We start from the raw sequence: 19452 nt of genomic DNA, 5'->3' as shown, positions 1-19452 counted from the left end.
TTCTGGTTGATCTGCTGGTGGCTGTCCTTGCTGCAGTGCATCTACTACCAAATTGTGAGGAATTTGTAGTGAGACTTGCGACCGTTGTGTTTAGCGCTTAGTGACGCACATATCCATCGCAAAGACCGAAGTGGGAAAATTTATTAGGGGTTGGATTTCAATTAGGCACAGTCTGCCATTTCCTTTTTATTTTACGTTTATTTTTTCATAACTCAGCGTCATCTCATCAGTGTGCTTTCATACTTGGCTAGAAAATAGCCAAAGGAGAATCCAAACGGCTTACTTACGCCTACAATAGCGTTATATATATTTTATTTCTGGTTGATCTGCTGGTGGCTGTCCTTGCTGCAGTGCATCTACTACCGAATTGTGAGGAATTTGTAGTGAGACTTGCGACCGTTGTGTTTAGCGCTTAGTGACGCACATATCCATCGCAAAGACCGAAGTGGGAAAATTTATTAGGGGTTGGATTTCAATTAGGCACAGTCTGCCATTTCCTTTTTATTTTACCTTTATTTTTTCATAACTCAGCGTCATCTCATCAGTGTGCTTTCATACTTGGCTAGAAAATATCCAAAGGAGAATCCAAAAGGCTTACTTATGCCTACAATAGCGTTATATATATTTTATTTCTGGTTGATCTGCTGGTGGCTGTCCTTGCTGCAGTGCATCTACTACCAAATTGTGAGGAATTTGTAGTGAGACTTGCAACCTTTGTGTTTAGCGCTTAGTGACGCACATATCCATCGCAAAGACCGAAGTGGGAAAATTTATTAGGGGTTGGATTTCAATTAGGCACAGTCTGCCATTTCCATTTTATTTTACGTTTATTTTTTCATAACTCAGCGTCATCTCATCTGGCATAGCAGTGTGCTTTCCTACTTGGCTAGAAAATAGCCATAGCAATAGGATAGCATCGTTTGGTTTTAAAAACTAAAACACAAAAAAAAAAAAAACACAAAAAAACACAAAAAAAAGTTAAAAAAAAATTAAAGTTATAACTTTCATTTTCAAAATGTTTAACCCGAGGGCTAGGGGTAGAGGATGAGGGCGGGGATGTGGGCGTCCAACTACTGCAGGGGTCAGAGGCCGTGGTCCTGGGCGGGGTGAGACACCACCTGGTGATGAGGGAGCAGGGGAACGCCGCAGAGCTACACTCCCTAGGTTCATGTCTGAAGTTACTGGGACTCGTGGTAGAGCACTGTTGAGGCCAGAACAGTGCGAACAGGTGATGTCGTGGATTGCCGACAATGCTTCGAGCAATTTGTCCACCAGTCAGTCTTCCACGCAGTCCACCCATGTCACCGAAATCGGCACTCCTCCAGCTCCTGCACCTCAGCCTCCTCCCCCCCAGTCTGCCCCCTCCCAGGAAAATTTGGCATTCGAACCGGCATACTCTGAGGAACTGTTTTCTGGACCCTTCCCACAGTCACAAACCACTTGTCCGGTTGCTGCTGAGCAATTTTCCGATGCCCAGGTTTTCCACCAGTCGCAGTCTGTGGGTGATGATGACCTTCTTGACGTAGTGGAAGAAGTGTGTAAAGAGGTGTCCGACGATGAGGAGACACGGTTGTCAGACAGTGGTGAAGTTGTTGTCAGGGCAGGAAGTCCGAGGGGGGAGCAGACTGAGGGATCGGAGGATGATGAGGTGACAGACCCAAGCTGGGTTGAGAGGCCGGGTGAACACAGTGCTTCTGAGACGGAGGAGAGTCCTCGACCAGAACAGGTTGGAAGAAGCAGTGGTGGGGCCAGACGGAGAGGCAGGGCCAGAGCAGGTGCATCAGCACCAAATGTGTCACGTAGTGAAGCTCCCGTGGCGAGGGCTAGATTTTCAGAAGTCTGGAGGTTCTTTAAGGAAACACCGGATGACCGATGGACTGTGGTGTGCAAACTTTGCCAAACCAGGATCATCAGGGGTTCCACCACTACTAGCTTAACTACCACCAGTATGCGCAGGCATATGAATGCTAAACACCCCACTCAGTGGCACCAAGCCCGTTCACCTCCGGCCGTGCACACCACTGCTCCTTCCCCTGTGTCAGCTGATAGTCAGCCCCCTGCCAAGGACCCTGCCACAAAAACCCCATCGTCGCCTCCACGATCCTCCACAGCATCCACCAGCGTTCAGCTCTCCATACCCCAGACGCTGGAGCGGAAACAGAAATATAGTGCAACCCAACCGCACGCCCAAGCCCTTAATGTCCACATCTCCAAATTGCTTAGCCTGGAGATGCTGCCCTATAGGCTAGTAGAGACCGAGGCCTTTCGCAACCTCATGGCGGCGGCCGCCCCTCGGTATTCGATCCCCAGCCGCCACTACTTTTCCCGATGTGCCGTCCCAGCCCTGCACCAGCACGTGTCAGACAACATCATCCGTGCCCTGACCAACGCCGTTTCTGACAAGGTCCACCTGACCACGGACACGTGGACGAGTGCTGCCGGGCAGGGCCACTATATATCGCTGACGGCACATTGGGTTAACTTGGTGGAGGCTGGGACCGAGTCTGACCCTGCGGCTGGTCATATACTGCCGACGCCGAGGATTTCGGGGCCTACCTCGGTCCAGATCTTTAAGGCATACTATGCCTCCTCCTCCTCCCACCCCTCCTCCACCTCCTCCTCCGAACTACCATCCGTGGGCATGGCGCCATCAGTCGCTAGCTTTAGGCACAGCAGCAGTGCCGTCGCTAAGCGACAGCAGGCGGTGCTCAAACTGCTGAGCCTAGGCGATAAAAGGCACACCGCCCAAGAACTATTACAGGGCATCACGGCACAGACTCATCTGTGGCTGGCACCGCTGAACCTGAAGCCAGGCATGGTTGTGTGTGATAACGGCCGTAACCTGGTGGCGGCTCTGCAACTCGGCAGACTGACACATGTGCCATGCCTGGCCCATGTGTTAAATCTGATAGTTCAGCGTTTCCTCAAGACATACCCCAATCTGTCTGATTTGCTCATGAAGGTGTGCCGCATCTGTGCGCATTTCAGGAAGTCCAGCACAGATGCTGCCACTCTCAGGGCAGCGCAGCGCCGCCTCCAACTGCCCGCTCACCAACTGTTGTGCGACGTGCCCACGAGGTGGAATTCAACATTAATAATGTTATCCAGAGTTTACCAGCAGCGCAGAGCGATTGTAGACTGCCAGATGTCAACTTCCACCAGAACTGGTAGTCAGGTCAGTCAGCTTCCTCAAGTCTACAATGAGGAGTGGACGTGGATGTCTGATATCTGTCAGGTGCTGAGTAACTTCGAGGAGTCAACACAGATGGTCAGTGGCGATGCCGCCATCATCAGCCTCACCATCCCGCTGCTTGGCCTGTTGAAAAACTCTCTGATCAGCATGAAGTCGGAAGCTTTGCGCTCGTCATAAGAGACGGGAGAAGAAGATTCCCTTGTTGATAGCCAAAGCACCCTTAGGTCTGTTTCTCAGCGCATATCGGAGGAGGTGGAGGTGGAGGAGGATGAGGAGGAAGAGGAGGAGAATGTTGGCGAGACACAAGAGGGGACCATTGTTCAGTCCTTCACTGTTCAGCGTGTATGGGCAGAAGAAGAGGAGTTGGAGGAGTTGGAGGAGGAGGAAATGGACAGTCAGGCCAGTGAGGGGAGTGAATTCTTACGCGTTGGTACTCTGGCGCATACGGCAGATTTCATGCTAGGCTGCCTATCCCGTGACCCTCGCGTTCAAAGAATTTATTCCAGCACCGATTACTGGGTATTCACTCTCCTGGACCCACGGTACAAGCAAAATCTTTCCACTCTCATCCCTGGAGAGGAAAGGAGTGTGAGAATGCATGAATACCAGCAGGCCCTGGTGCACAAGCTGAAACAGTATTTCCCTTCTGACAGCGCTAGCGGCAGAGTGCGTAGTTCTGCGGGACAAGTAGCGAGGGAGAGTAGGCAAGCAGGCAGCTTGTCCAGCACTGGCAAGGGTACGCTTTACAAGGCTTTTGCCAGCTTTATGTCACCCCAGCAAGACACTGTCACCTGTCCCCAGTCTCGGCAGAATAGGGCTGATCTTTACAGAAAGATGGTGAGGGAGTACGTAGCTGACCATACCACCGTCCTAAATGATCACACTGCTCCCTACAACTACTGGGTTTCAAAGTTGGACATGTGGCACGAACTGGCGCTGTACGCCTTGGAGGTTCTTGCCTGCCCTGCCGCTAGCGTTTTGTCCGAGCGGGTTTTCAGTGCAGCTGGTGGCATCATCACCGATAAGCGTACACGCCTGTCGACTGACAGCGCTGACAGGCTGACGCTTATTAAGATGAATAAAGCCTGGATTTCTCATAATTTCCAATCTCCACCAGGTGAAGGAAGCTCAACCTGAATAATTTATGCACTCCTCCTCCTCATTTTCCTCCTTCTCCTCCTCTTTGTACACTAAAGCAGAGGAAACTGGCTATTTTTTGACAGGGCCCACTGGCTCTAGCTATAGTACTTTATGCATTTAATTTTTCTGGAGGGCCACCTACCCGGTCCTCTGTTTTAAATAATTTTTGGGAGTGCCACATACAGGCACTCAATCTATTAAATTTTTCTGGAGGGCCACCTACCTGCTCCTCTGGTTTGAAAACTTTTTTGGACTGCCACATACAGGCACTCAATCTATTTCATTTTTCTGGAGGGCCACCTACCTGCTCCTCTGGTTTGAAAACTTTTTTGGACTGCCACATACAGGCACTCAATCTATTTCATTTTTCTGGAGGGCCACCTACCTGCTCCTCTGGTTTGAAAACTTTTTTGGACTGCCACATACAGGCACTCAATCTATTTCATTTTTCTGGAGGGCCACCTACCTGCTCCTCTGGTTTGAAAACTTTTTTGGACTGCCACATACAGGCACTATCCAAATTAAATTGTCTCCATAGCAGCCTCCACACGTTGTCTCCATTGCTACCTCCAAAAGTCGTCCATATAGCTGCCTACAACTGTAGGCATACATGGTCCCCTTATCAAACGAGCTGTGTCAGACAGAATTTTGGGTTGTTTTCATGGCTTCCACAACAAACTTGTTAACTTTGTCGCCACCCTGCTGTGTAATCCACAAAATATACTGGCAAACTTTTATCATTTACCAATATTATTTCAGCGCTTCTTGCGCATCTGTTTACATTCCCCTCACCCGCCATATCCTAAACTTATAAGAACGCTACTACACTTGATCTTATACAAAAGGTTCTTAGAAGTGCTGTTTGGGGAGTAGGCTAGAGACAGGGGCTTGGATTGGCGAAAGCTCGCCTGGCAGCGGAGCGCCAGCTCCATGCCAAGATCCAACTAACATAGTTTTAACTGCAGCACCTTTAATCTACTACTAGTTCACTGCCTCCATACATGGTCCCCTTATCAAACGAGCTGTGTCATGCAGAATTTTGGGTTGTTTTCATGGCTTCCATGTTAACTTTGTCGCCACCCTGCTGTGTAATCCACAAAATATACTGGCAAACTTTTATCATGTACCGATATTATTTGAGCGCTTCTTGCTCACCTCCTTTGGTTCCTCTCTGCCACCCATTGGTTTGAAGCCTGAGTCCATTTAGGGTATGTCGCCATGCCACTCTCTAGCCTGCCGCTGCTGCCGCTGCCTCTGCATGCCGTCCCCTATAGTGTCAGGGTCAATTATTGGATGTTTTAGATGCTATCTAGCTTCATTCTGTCACTCTGTCATGGCCATGCTGTTGCCCATAATTTTGGCATAATGGTGCATTTAAGCATTCTCAGAGGCATCCATGCATGCTGTCCCTGCTGTTTCCTGTCCATTTCCGTGGTGTTTCCATCCTTTTCTGAGGTTCCCAGGTGTTTGGCCAAGCATCCCTGTGCAGAGCCTTGGTCCCCTTGAAAAATGCTCGAGTCTCCCATTGACTTCAATGGGGCTCGTTATTCGAGACGAGCACTCGAGCATCGGGAAAAGTTCGTCTCGAATAACGAGTACCCGAGCATTTTAGTGCTCGCTCATCTCTAATGGCTATTCTAAGCTGTGTGCTCCACCATTATCAGATCACAGATGTTGCACAACTTCAGGTCTAGCAAGTAAGGGATTGTGACTGGAATTTCTGGTTCCTTGGACTATGGAAAAATATTGGAGTTGCATTTCAGGTATGTTATTTTAGAGAATCTTAAGGATAATAGCATAGCCTCAACATGGGTTTATTAGGTTAGTCCTCTCTGACTTATCTGAATAGCGTTCATGAGGAGGTAAGTTCTAGACTGCACTTAACAGACCCTGAGGATGTTGTGTATATGGGACCAGGGGAAATTTGTGCAATTGGGTTGCCTGGTCCTTAATGGCTGATCATCATATTGGGTAGAAGTTATCAGTGCCACAAGGGTCAATACTATATCCTCATTTTTCAAATATATTCATTAAAAAAAATGCATCACCAATAAACTTCATTTTTAGTTTTTACTTTCTAATAAATTATTATTGATTCACACATTGCGGCAAATACTACAAATAATAATTTTTTTTTTTATCAATTATTTTTATTTAACAAATTACATTTTTTATGACATAATAGGTATAAGACAGAAAAGAAAAAACACACTTCAAATTACATAAGACATACATAACTTCCCCTCCCCCTAGCCCCGCAATGGTGCTGCTACCACTACATGGCAGGATATAAAAGCATATACATAGTGTAGTTCTGAGTACAGCATGGAAATGACAGTGCTTGCTAGCAGACATATAAGTACGGCAAATCTATATTTTAGAACACAAGGGTCACTATTCACTGGCCTAAGGCCAACAGATGGTAGCTAAGACTTTAACCCAAATTTAGGAGCACCCTACATGGCAGGTCTGGCGTATCTATCCATCTACCCCACAGTTTCTCAAATTTCTTTGGGCATTTTCATTTAAATATACACCCACTCAAGTCTAATGATGTTATTGACCTATTATACAAATAATTTTTTAGTAGGAGGCAAACTCTGGATCCATCTGCCCGCTACAGCCTTAGGGGCCAAATATAACAGTTTTAATATGCATTGCTTAGTCACCTTATCCAGCTCCTCCAGTTCGATAATACCTAGCAGACATATCCTAGGGTCCAGCTCAAGGTCAACGGATAGGACTGTTCTGATTACTTGGAGTACTTCCCTCCAGAATCTGTCCAACCTCCCACATTCCCAACGAGGGCAGTTGGAATCTGAACAAACCCCTATTCTAAAAGCAAACTTGGGGTTTTATATACTCTATGTAGGAAAACACCTACATAAATAAAAAGATGAATACATGGCAACACCACAGTATACTTATATGTATACACATACAGAGAAACATTTCCAAAAGACTACCTGAGAGGACCCCTCACTGAAAGACTGTTTTTTTTAATGCAATGTCTGATTTTTTTTTCCATTATACTCTATGGAAGTTACCCTTTATCTGCCAAACCACCATTTTTCTGTGCAAAGAGGTCTGTTCAAAGAGGTTTTATATATGAATATATTGGGGCAGATTTATCAAGTGTCTGAAAGTCAGAATATTTCCAGTTGCCCATGGCAACCAATCACAGCTCAGCTTTCATTTTACCAGTGCTCATAAATATTTTCAAGGGGAGCTGTGATTAGTTGCCAGGAAATATTCTGACTTTCAGACACTTGATAAATCTGCCCCATACTGTGCTGTCTGTACATGATCTGATGCATTCAGCCTAAGCTCTGATGTTCTCCTCCACCCAGCAGCTACAGATCGACTCCTGATGCCCCTCGCAACCAAATCTACCCACCCTCCTCTACAGAGTCCAGATACGGAATCCCCTGGCAACCAATATAAACAAAGTGTGGCAGGGTACAAGGTAAAACCCCCGCTAGCAGGCAAAAGGTTGCTGATATCTAATGAGAGTAAATTAGAGAATTGTTTATATTAGATTACTGTAGAGTTAGGCAAACGGTTTTGTAGTTTATAGTTCTTCATTAAAATTTCAATATACAGGTAGTCCTCGGGTTACGACGGTCTCGGGTTACGTCGTTTCGTGGTTACGACGCTTTATATGGCTCATTCCGCGGTTTTGCGTCGTAAGTCAAACTGTACGTGCGCCGGAAGTCATAGAGTACTGCACACTGTACCCCGTTACTGTACATGAGAAAAACGAGTCTCCTGCACGCCATAACACCCTTCATTATGGCTCCCAAACGAAAGGTATACTCATCTGATACCAGTGCATCAAAGAAAAGGAAGGCCATCACCATGGAGGTGAAAGTAGGTATCATAAGGCAATCAGAGAAGGGGGAAACAGCGACAGAAATTGTCAGGTCATTAGGACTTAGTAGTTCGACTGTTGCTACGATTATCAAGGATAAAGATCGTATCCTTGAACATGTGAAAGGACCTGCTCCTATGAAAGCAACAGTGATAACAAAGCAGCGTAGTGGGCTTATTATTGAGATGGAAAGATTATTGGTGCTTTGGTTGGAAGACCAAAATCAACGCCGTATCCCTGTGAGTTTTATGGTTATTCAGGGGAAGGCTAGGCAACTGTTTGAGGTTTTGAAAAGAGAAAAGGGGGAAGGAAGTCAAAGTGAAGAATTTGTGGCAAGTAGGGGTTGGTTTATGAGGTTTAAGGATCGTGCCAATTTCCATAACATTAAAGTACAAGGTGAAGCTGCTAGTGCTGATGAGAAAGCAGCAACTGAGTTTCCTAAAGAATTGGCTAAGATAATTGAGGAGGGTGGTTACTGTGCTCAACAAGTGTTCAACGTGGATGAGACAGGCTTGTTCTGGAAACGTTTGCCTAACCGTACGTACATCGCCAAGGAGGAGAAGACAGCACCAGGTCATAAAGTCGGCAAGGAAAGACTGACTTTGCTTCTTGGGGGCAATGCTGCTGGCGACTACAAACTGAAGCCCACGCTGGTATATCAGGCTGAGAATCCAAGGGCCCTCAAGGGTATTTTAAAAGGTCATCTACCAGTCATCTGGAAGTAAAGGTAAAAGGTAAAAACAACTGAAGAAGGATCCATTCCGGATCCGAAACACGTCTTGATCTTAACCAGTTTTATTTATCTAATAAACCAATCTTTGGAACGTAGTGCGCTGGGTCTTTGTCCAAAAAGGGATAGTCCACCAGGTTTCAAGTAACGGAAACCCTCAACTGCCATTTTCTTCATCGGTACCACCGCTGAATCTATTCTCTGAAGGCTGCACCCCGTTCCACCCGATGTGCGATGATATGTGTTGTGCCATTAGCACAACATAAGAAGGTGAGTGCACACTTTGCTTAGGCACTAAACCACTATTACTGAGGAAACTCTACACATCGAGCGCCCCCGCTCTCTACTTTCTCCTCTCTCCCCCTTTTTCTTAGTCATCTGGAAGTCTAATAGGAAGGCATGGGTGACACTTGCAGTGTTTCATGACTGGTTCACCAACCATTTTGTGCCAGACATGAAGCGGTATTGTACCTCCAAGGATATCCCCTTTAAGGTGTTGCTAATTCTGGAAAATGCCCCTGGACACCCTGTCCATCTGGATGACATTAACCCTAATGTCAAGGTGGTTTACCTTCCACCTAATACCACTGCCTTAATACAGCCTATGGACCAAGGAGTCATTGCTACATTCAAGGCCTACTACCTATAAAGGGTCATTGGTAATGCTTTAGCAGCAACTGAAAAGGATAAGGACTTGACTCTCAAGGACTTTTGGAAAACATACAACATCCTTGATGCTGTGAATATCATTGCTGATTCCTGGGATGAGGTTAAGCAGACCAGTATAAATGGTGTGTGGAAAAAACTGTCACCAGTTTGTGAATAATGTCACAGAGGTCCAAGAGTCAGTGACTAGCGTCATAAAGAACGTTGTTGATATGAGTAAGACAATGAATCTGGAGGTGGAGGAGGATGATGTCGCAGAGCTATTGGCATCTCATGGAGAGGAGTTATCTGTTGAGGACCTTATTCAACTGGAGAAGCAGATGATAGAGGAAGAGGAAGACAAAACAACCCCAGAAACTAAGAGATTTACAAGGCAGGGCTTGGCAGCAGGTTTTGGAAGGGTTGCCAAGGTTTGAAGCTGAGGATTCCAACATGGAAAGGTACACTAGGGTTGCCAGAGGAGTTCCCTTAGCTGTTACAAGGAGATCTTGGAGGAGAAGAAGATGGTCTCCTTCCAAACTAACCTGCAGCAGTACTTCAAGAAGGTAGAGAGGCCTGCAACAAATCCTGCAACAGATCCTGTACCCTCTACCTCAGCTGCCCCAGTATCTCCAGCACCTTCTGCAGCCTCCTCCCAATAAGTAAGCCTGTTCTCTCTTTGGAATTGTTACATTGTTTATTACAGTACAGTACACTGTTTATTACTGTTACAGCACTTACAGTACAGTATTTCATTATTAAACGTACTATACTGCACAATATTTTACTGTGCCTATGTTTATTGATAATTATGTAGGGTACTGTATTAGGATAGGTGTTTGGATAGGCTAAGTGTTCGCAGTACTGTACTGTTATTATGGTACAGTACTGTATGACCTTATGATCCGACATACGTCGAAATTTGGTTTACGACACCGCGTAAGAACGGATCAACGTCGTAAGTCGAGGACTACCTGTATTTGAATTGACAGTACAGATCTATGTGTAGTCTCTCTTTTTAGTACTAGGCTTGAGATGAAGACAGGGACAACCTCTACATCTAGAGGAATATTGTTTTATCATTATCATAAATAGTAATACCTTACCGTAAGTGCAATGATGCCATATAATGTTGATGGGTGCTACAATGGACAAGTTTAAGCAAAACCTGAGTACCCCATGTTATGAGGACTACTGTACATTCCATTATGGGATTGAATGTTTATCCACAGAGTGATACTGGAGTCATAAAGGATAAGGCCCCTCATTGGTTTCTTTTGATTCCACTTGATCAACATTTTAGGATAAAAGGTTATATTTGATGGACCTGAATTTTTATTTAACCTGATCTGTTTAGATGCTGTGAAGAAGAGAACCAAGAGATGGCATGCTTTAATATCAAACCAAAAAAAACATAATTTTATGGTACTATGTTGAGATGTTTTATGCTACAATATATTTCTCTGTATGTGACTCGGCAGTTCAGTTAGATTATCAAGGGACTTGCTCACTGACACATTTACATTTACTTTCTAAAACCCTTTAGTGCACTTTCTATGTATCAGAAATTCACATTGTAACTTAAAGCACCGTCTTTCTAAACAAAAAAGTAAAAACACCCTTAAAGGGGTATTTATACCTGGGCATTCATATTGAGTTTAATTCACTTATCATATGTAAACATTTCTTCAATTGGATTTTATTTAAAAAAAAGTTCCTGTGTGAAGATAATTTCTCAAAAATGTAGCCATGTTGTCCTTTAGAAACAAAATAGTTTCCTTGGATACGACCACCTAACATTTTGGCAGCAATGGCCACACATGCACTATTGAGCCCTGCCTGACCACCTGGCTTCAGTGTTCATTACCACGGGAGGGTTGTGGGACATGCAGTAACTTCTAGACATTTCATATACAAAAACCTTTTGTTTCTTTGAGCAATCACTCCAGGTGGTCGTATCTAAGGACACAGTCTTGTGACTAAGGGACCATATGACTACATTTATGAGAAAATAACTTCACACAGGTAAAAAATGTAATAACATCTAATTAAAGAAATGTATACATATGGCAGAATAATGGAACTGAATGTGAATGCCCAGATGAGAATACCCCTTTAATAGCCAAACTCTCTTTAAATTCGACCTATTATAGAATATTATTCTCTTAAAGCTATATATCTTATTGTCAAACTCAGAACTACCAACAAGTAGTTCTTCTCAAGAAAGGGATTGATGTTACATGAAACTGACACCAATTGACAGTATGTTGCATAAGCTTTGTTGCTATACTACTTACCTTAAGTGACAATCCAATTAAAGCACAGTACTGAGTATTGCAAAGCACTTGTGCAGCTCTTCCTGGCTGTCCACAGTAATATTACTCACAGAACACCCTCAATACTTAAAGTGTGAAAAAGAGAACGACAGGGTACAACTTATATTACATGGCCTATAACACAAGCAGAATATAAATTACCATAAATTCACTTGACTAGGGATGGCAAGGTGATGTGATCTCTCTAATGCCTTATTAACAGTTCTAGCAGATTAGGTGCACATAATAACCTCCTGTCAACCTCTCCAGCTGTCATCTTGTAGATTTTCTACACACAGACCGAACATCTTATATTTATTACCAACATCATGTAGTACTTTTGTTTAATATTTCCTATTAATTCACAATGTGCAACACAATTTCATGGAGCTTTGCTTTTACAGAATGAATGGGTAATAATATTTTAGTTAATAATATTCTACAAATTAATGAAAAAATTCATAGAGAAAAGTAAAATAATTAAAATGAAAGTTAGTATTTTCTGAATACAATGTGATGCGATCTACTACTATGTTTTCTGCAATTTGTTTATATTTTCTAGTCTTTTGTTTTAGATAAAACAACCTGATTTCAATGTCCCACAAAAGGATTCAATACGTATTCCCTTTGTGTTTTTGTACAACTACATTGTGTGGGTATGGGATATGGTGTGAACTGCACCCTTCATGCTTTTACTTATGATGTAATGATATATAATAAGTTGCCAGATATTGAAGAGAATGACAGAGATGTTATAGTCCTTGTAATGTATTACATTTACACAACTGCCCATGAGGCAGAGTAATTGAGTAATTACTTATTTCTTTTCTTTGAATATAGTTGAGCTGAGCTTCAATTTGATGTCAAGTAGATGTCTAGATTATTTCCACTTTTTCCAGTGTACATATAAACTTCAATCTACAATCAAAACCATGCATGATAAATCAGGGACACTTACACATAGATCCAGGCATAGTGACTGTGCTAATCTTCTTATATTTTTATGCATGGCCTCCATCCTTTTAATATAAACTTAACCTGAAGGTCTCATTTGGGTGTTACCAGAGCCCCTCTGTGCTGCAGCTCACAGGTTGCTACAGTTACGCTCCCAGGGTGTGCTGAAAAATTCTCTGCCTCTGTGAGATTACATCAGGAAGAGGGAGAGATGAAGTGCTGAGAGAGCAGGGGGAGAATGAGACCGATTAACAGTTTGTGAAGTGGCAGCATATATGAACTCTGCTAACAGCATTAGGAGCCCTTCAGGCTCATTAGCATAATTGAAAATGTGGATTTTAGAGGGAAGGAGGCCATGGATAATACATTTAAGAAGATTAACACAGTCACAGTGCCAGTATCTATGAGTAAGGCCCCTTCTCCACTGGCGTTTTTCACGCGCGAGTTCTGCGCGTGCATTTGACGCTCAGAACTCGCATTGCACTCTGTCCCATTGTATTCAATGGGTCTTTCTCCATTTGCGTGGTTTTCAACGCGCGTGCTTGCGTTCGTTTGCACGCGCGTCAAAATCGCAGCATGCTCTATTTTTGCGATTCACGCGCATTTTTCACGCCCCATTCAAGTCTATGGGGACGTATCAAAAACGCATTGCACTCGCAAACATTGCAAGTGCAATGCGAGTGCAATGCGTTTTAAACGTAAGGGTTGCTAGGTGACCAGTATAACAGTATTTCCCCTGCTCGCGAACGATCATTTAATTAAAAAAACACAATGAAGAACAGTGAAGAATAGAATAAAAACAGTGAACACAGTGAACACAGTGAACACAGGATCATTTAAGATAAAAACACAGTGCAGAACACAGTGCAGAATAGATTACAGATGTTCGGCACATCTGCTTACTTGTCGGGAGATACGCGCGTAGCGGTGCGAACAAAATAGCATGTGAAGAACAATATATATGTGTGAAGAAGACATTGCAGATGTATGGAAACATCTGCAATGTCTTCTTCACACATATATATTGTTCTTCACATGCTATTTTGTTCGCACCGCTCCGCGCGTATCTCCCGACAAGTAAGCAGATGTGCCGAACATCTGTAATCTATTCTGCACTGTGTTCTGCACTGTGTTTTTATCTTAAATGATCCTGTGTTCACTGTGTTCACTGTGTTCACTGTTTTTATTCTATTCTTCACTGTTCTTCACATCTGCTAACTTGTCGGGAGATAATATACGCGCGCGGAACAGTGAAGAATAGATCGCAGATGTTTGCAACTTATCAGAAGACATTATTTTTCAATTAAATAAAACATTTTATTCCCGAACCTTGGTCCCTTTGAAAAAGTCCCATTGACTTAAAAAAACGTGCGTGAAAAACGCACCGAAAACGCAAAAAAACGCGAACAAAAATGAAACAAAAACGCAGCAAAAACGTCAGTTTTTCACGCATTGCACCCTGACGTGAAACGCAACGCTAGTGTGCAAGAGGCCTAAGTGTACCTGGTTTATCATGCTTGATTTTGATGGTAGACTTCCTTTAAACTATATTAACCCATGTCTGCTCAGGATCCGATATATCAGACGCTGAGCACAGTGACTTAACGCTCAGCGTTCAATATATTGAATGCAGAGCTGATGCCGGTTCAGCTTGAGGTCTGCGCAGAACCAGCATCGGGATACACAATGTGTAACATTGTAACACCCATGGTCGGAGTGGGCTCTGATCGAGGGTGTTTAATCCGTTAAATGCCTTGGTTGATGTGACCATGGCATTTAAACTGCCTTTGGGGGGTGTTTCCTTCACAATCGCACCCCCACCCCTCCCCCACAACGTGCTGTCTTCAGCGGGCGCCAATCGTTCCTACGGCAGCCCCAAGTTCCGATCAGGACCCCACGGCTGCCTGCAAGCAGTGCCAGTAAGATGGCATCTATGGCGTCATCATAAAGGCACATTGTCCGCCTATGCAAGTGCATTGGCTGACACAGCCAAAACTCTGCAATACATCAGTATTGCAGAGTATGATCATGAACAAGCAATAAGATGCCCGGTAAGCAAAGACTTACCGGCTTGGGAGAGGGCTCATTCCATGAGTCCACTCCATGTACCCACACCCAACATAATAGTATGGCGCACATTGGGAAGGGGTTAAAAATGTTATCAATCCCAAAATAATGGTCAAAATAAGGTATCTGTAGAAGCAGAGTCAGCTTTATAAGAACTACTCTATTAGAAGTGGAGAAAGGAATTTTGGCCCATATATTTATTTCTTCCTTTACGTTCCCTAATAAGAGGCTCAAATTTAGTTGAGCAATTTGCTTAATCTATCCGCTGATTATAGCACCCAAATATTTAAAAGACTGATGGGGTTTCTCACAACAAGTTGTTGATCAATATCCTCAAGATGGAGCAGTGTGGACTTGGACCCATTAATATCAAAACCAGAAAGTTTACAAAATTTCTCAACAGTCATAATTGCAGGGACAGCTTCATTTGAGTCAGACAATCACAAATGATATCTTCCCCATATTATATTACTGTATTCCCTCCCCCCTCACATCTAAATCCCTAAGCCTGTGAGAGGCAAAGCTCTTGATTAATAATTAGTGTACAGATGGTCCACAATATATACACTTTTGCGTATATAATACGCAACTATCACAAAATTCTCACCAAACCCAAATGACTCCAATATTTTCCATAAAAAGACCAACTCCACCCTGTCAAAGCCTAAGTGACATCCAATGACAGGAAGAAACAGGCTCCACCGCTTCCCAACTGAACGACAGAAAATAATCTTGTATGTTGGTATGTATATTTTGATTAAGGATAAACCCTGACTGGTCCAACCCAATATTAAATATGATTTTAGCAAGTCTTGTAGCTGTTCAATAATGAAATTGGGCAATATGACTACAGTAGACCTTTGAAAGGTACCTTGAGTAAGTCTGTAACTTGCAGTAAGTCTGTAACTTGAGCACTTAGAAGGGTGGTCTACTATACAGCTGGCTTCACAGGAAGCTCACATTCAGTTTTTTTTTCCAAAAAGCTTTATTTGTTACTTCACAAATACACTACCCAGGGAAGGGTCTACACATCCAAGGAATTACATGAAATGGAAAACAAAGCAAAGGAGATGTGTATACGGATCAAACAATAACTTTATTGAATAATACAATTACAAACATCTAAAATAGCTATGAAAAGCTAAGAAGCTATGTATGATTGTACATTGATGGTGGTATATTAATTAGGGTCCAGAAACAATATATGTGTATAAGTAAGTATTAACCAACAAATAATAATGGAGCAAAAAAGAGCATTACTGCCAAGTAGTTATACAGGTAATATAATGCAATAAGATCTAAGCTAAGATCCTCTCAAAGAGGCTAAATCGGTTCCACAAATTTTGTGGTTTTTACCTTACTTATGTATTAGTTATTAATGCTTCCAAAGCTTGCTTGGGGAAGGTTGCGCCAGTGCGAAGAGCTTCACAACAGAAGGAAAGATGGGGTAGCAGAACAGGGAGGGAATTAAGGACCTCTTGGACCTCCTCTGACAATATGGGTCTATTGAACTTATTTATTTCAGTAGGGTTCAGTCTTAGGAGGTGCATGTCATAACATTAACCATACTTTTATTTTGCAGTCTAGTTTAACACCTACCAGAAATACATGGGGATGTGGGTTATAGAGCTGTTTATAGAAAGATTGGAATTCTTACGACTGTTGGTTTGATGTCATTAGTTTTGGAACCTCCAGGTCTACATATTGACTTAATATTTGAGACATTTTGTGAGCCATCCTGTTTCCTAATAATTTTCTGTTGCCTTTATATTAAGATAGTCTTTTAGCTGTTTTCTTAACAACTGTAGCTCACAGTCTTAGGGCTCTTTCACATTGGCGTTGATGTTTAGCGTGAGTTGCTCGTCTGTTGTGTATTGTCTCTGTTGTGTCTCAGTTTTTCTTCTGTTTTGTCTCTGTGATGCATCAGTTTTGTCTCCGAAGTTTTAACATTGCTTTGAAAACATCACACCTGGATTTTCAGCCTCATCAATGAAAATAATAATATAGAAACCAACCAGAAAAAAGTATTGAATGGCACTACTCTGTGTATTAATAGTCCAGGGTGATTGTGTTTAGCAGACATGCGTTGGTATGAGTCAGGTCTGTGGGAGGCAGGTGGTGCTCTGATTCTTTAAAGAAGTGCAAAAAATCCATACGAAAAGACAGAAAAAGTTCAATGGCACTCAACGAAGTAGCTCCTTTTAATCCAGTTTATTGGTGATACTCACAAACAAACATGACATGCAAAAAACATTACAGCAGGGAGGGAGAGACGCAGGGACTCACACAAAGACAAGGTAACTGACGGCTTTCACACACCCGTAACGCTTCATCTGACTTGCCTGCTCAAACAACATATAACAAATGGCTATTTAACCCCTTAAGGACGCAGCCTGTTTGCAGGTTAAGGCTCGCAACTTTTTTTTGAAATTTGACCAGTGTCTCTTCCTGTGGTAATAACTTTTGAACACTGTTACTTATCAAAGCGATTCTGAGATTGTTTTTTCCCCACATGTTGTACTTCATTTTAGTGGTAAATTTTGGCTGATAAGTTTTGCGTTTATTTACAAAAAAAAGAAAAAAATGATGAATTTTTAGAAAAATTTGCCATTTTCGAAATTCAAAATCACCGCGTTTTCAGGCAGATAAATTTACCACCTAAATAACTTGCAGAATAACATTTCCCATTTGTCTACTTTACATTTTCATAATTTTTGAAATGTTTGGATAATTTATTTTGACGTCACGCGGCCTACAAATCGAATAGCGATTTTCCGTATTTTCGGAATTGACTATTTTGGGGATAAATACTGTTTGAAATCAAATTTTACATATTTAGCAACAAAACCCCCTATATAACCAATCCATTTTCAAATCTGCACCCCTCAAGCTATCAGAAACAGCATTTACAAAGATTGTTAACCCCTTGAGATCTTCATAGTAATTGAATCAAAATGGCGGTGAAATTTAGAATGGTCAAATTTTGTCGGTTATACGTTCATTTAGCCCTAAAATTTACACATTTCCAAAAGATAAAAAGAGAAAACTCACCATAAAATTTGTTCCACAATTTCTCCTGAGTGCAGCAACCCCCCACACGTGGACATTACTTGTGTTATGGGGGCACAGCGAGGCACAGAAGGGAAGGAGCACCCTGCAGCTGCCAGGATTTTAGTTTTCTGGTTGCCCCCTTTTGAAGGCTATAAAATTTTCGCTTTTCCGTTATTGGGGTCATGTGATGGCATTTTTTTTGCGGGACGAGATGCTTTTTCCAGTGTTACCATTTTGGGGCTGGTATCACCTATTGTTGAAAATTTTGGAACTTTTTTTGAGGTCATGAGTAGAAAAGCATCAATTCTGTACTGGATTTTTTACTTTTTTTTTTTTTTCGTGTTCACCGTATAGCCTAATAATCATGTTATCTTTATTCTATGGGTCGATACGATTACGGGGATACCAGACATGAATATTTTTTCTTATGTTTTACTAAATTTGCCAAATAAAACCCTAATGTGGGGAAAAATCTATAATTTTTGCATCGCCGTCTTCCAAGTGGCATAACATTGTTACGTTTTTGGCTACAGAGCTGGTTGATGGCTTGTTTTTTGCGGGACATCTTGTTCTTTACAACAATATCATTCTGGAGTACATATGTTTTGTTGATAACTTTTTATTGCATTTTTAGTGGGATATAATAGGTAAAAATCATAATTTTTGGCGGGTTTTTGGCGTTTTTTTTTACGGCGTTCATCATATGGGTTCAATAGTTATTCAGTTTTATTCTATGGATTGTTACGGACGCGGTGATACTATATATGTGGGGTTTGTGTTATGATTTAGACTTTTTTGAGCGTTATATGTCTCTTTATATGTTTTGGGGCTTATGGGCATTTTTAGTGATTTATAAAGTAATTTTTTATTGAAAAACATTATTTTGTACATTTTTTACATGATCCACCATGGGATATGAACAAGCAATCATCTGATTGCTTGTTCTTGATAATACTCTGCAATACTAATGTATTGAAGGGTATTATCAGTGCCAGCCTATGCAGATGCATAGGCTGACACTTTGCCTTTAAGATGACGTCACAGACGCCATCTTAAAGGTAAACCCTCCAGGCTTTTCTGGGGTCCCGATCGGACCCCAGAGGAGCCAAAACAGCGATCGGCCCCCCCGAAAACGGTGCGGGGGGGCCGATCGTGGGGTAAAGACCCCCAGAAGGCAGGTTAAATGCCGCGGTCGCGTTGACCGCGGCATTTAACGGGTTAAACACCCGCGATCGGAGCCCACTCCGACCGCGGGTGTTAGCCGGGGATGTCAGCGGTAAATTACCGCTGAAATCCCGCGGCTAACGATGCCGGTTCGGCTGCTATACAGCGCTGAACCGGCATCGGCTCTGCGCAGTAGCTGTACTGCGCTGAGCGCTAATCGCGGGACTCAGCGCAGTACAGCTACGGCGCAGAGCGCTAAGGTGTTAAACCCCCACCATCCCTTCATCCCTTCCCCCGTCATATATGATTACCCATCCTAAAT

General features: G+C 42.9%; 1 pseudogene; it reads left to right on the top strand.

Moving 5' to 3' along the window:
* The first annotated feature begins 8125 nt into the window (after positions 1-8125).
* On the top strand, positions 8126-10016 carry LOC140105213 (tigger transposable element-derived protein 1-like; annotated as a pseudogene).
* The last annotated feature ends 9436 nt before the right edge of the window (positions 10017-19452 follow it).

Source organism: Engystomops pustulosus, chromosome 10 (genome assembly GCF_040894005.1).
Source record: "Engystomops pustulosus chromosome 10, aEngPut4.maternal, whole genome shotgun sequence".
Taxonomy (NCBI): Eukaryota; Metazoa; Chordata; class Amphibia; order Anura; family Leptodactylidae; genus Engystomops; species Engystomops pustulosus.
The sequence above is the reverse complement of the archived record's forward strand: the minus strand, read 5'-3'. Positions and strand labels throughout refer to the sequence as shown.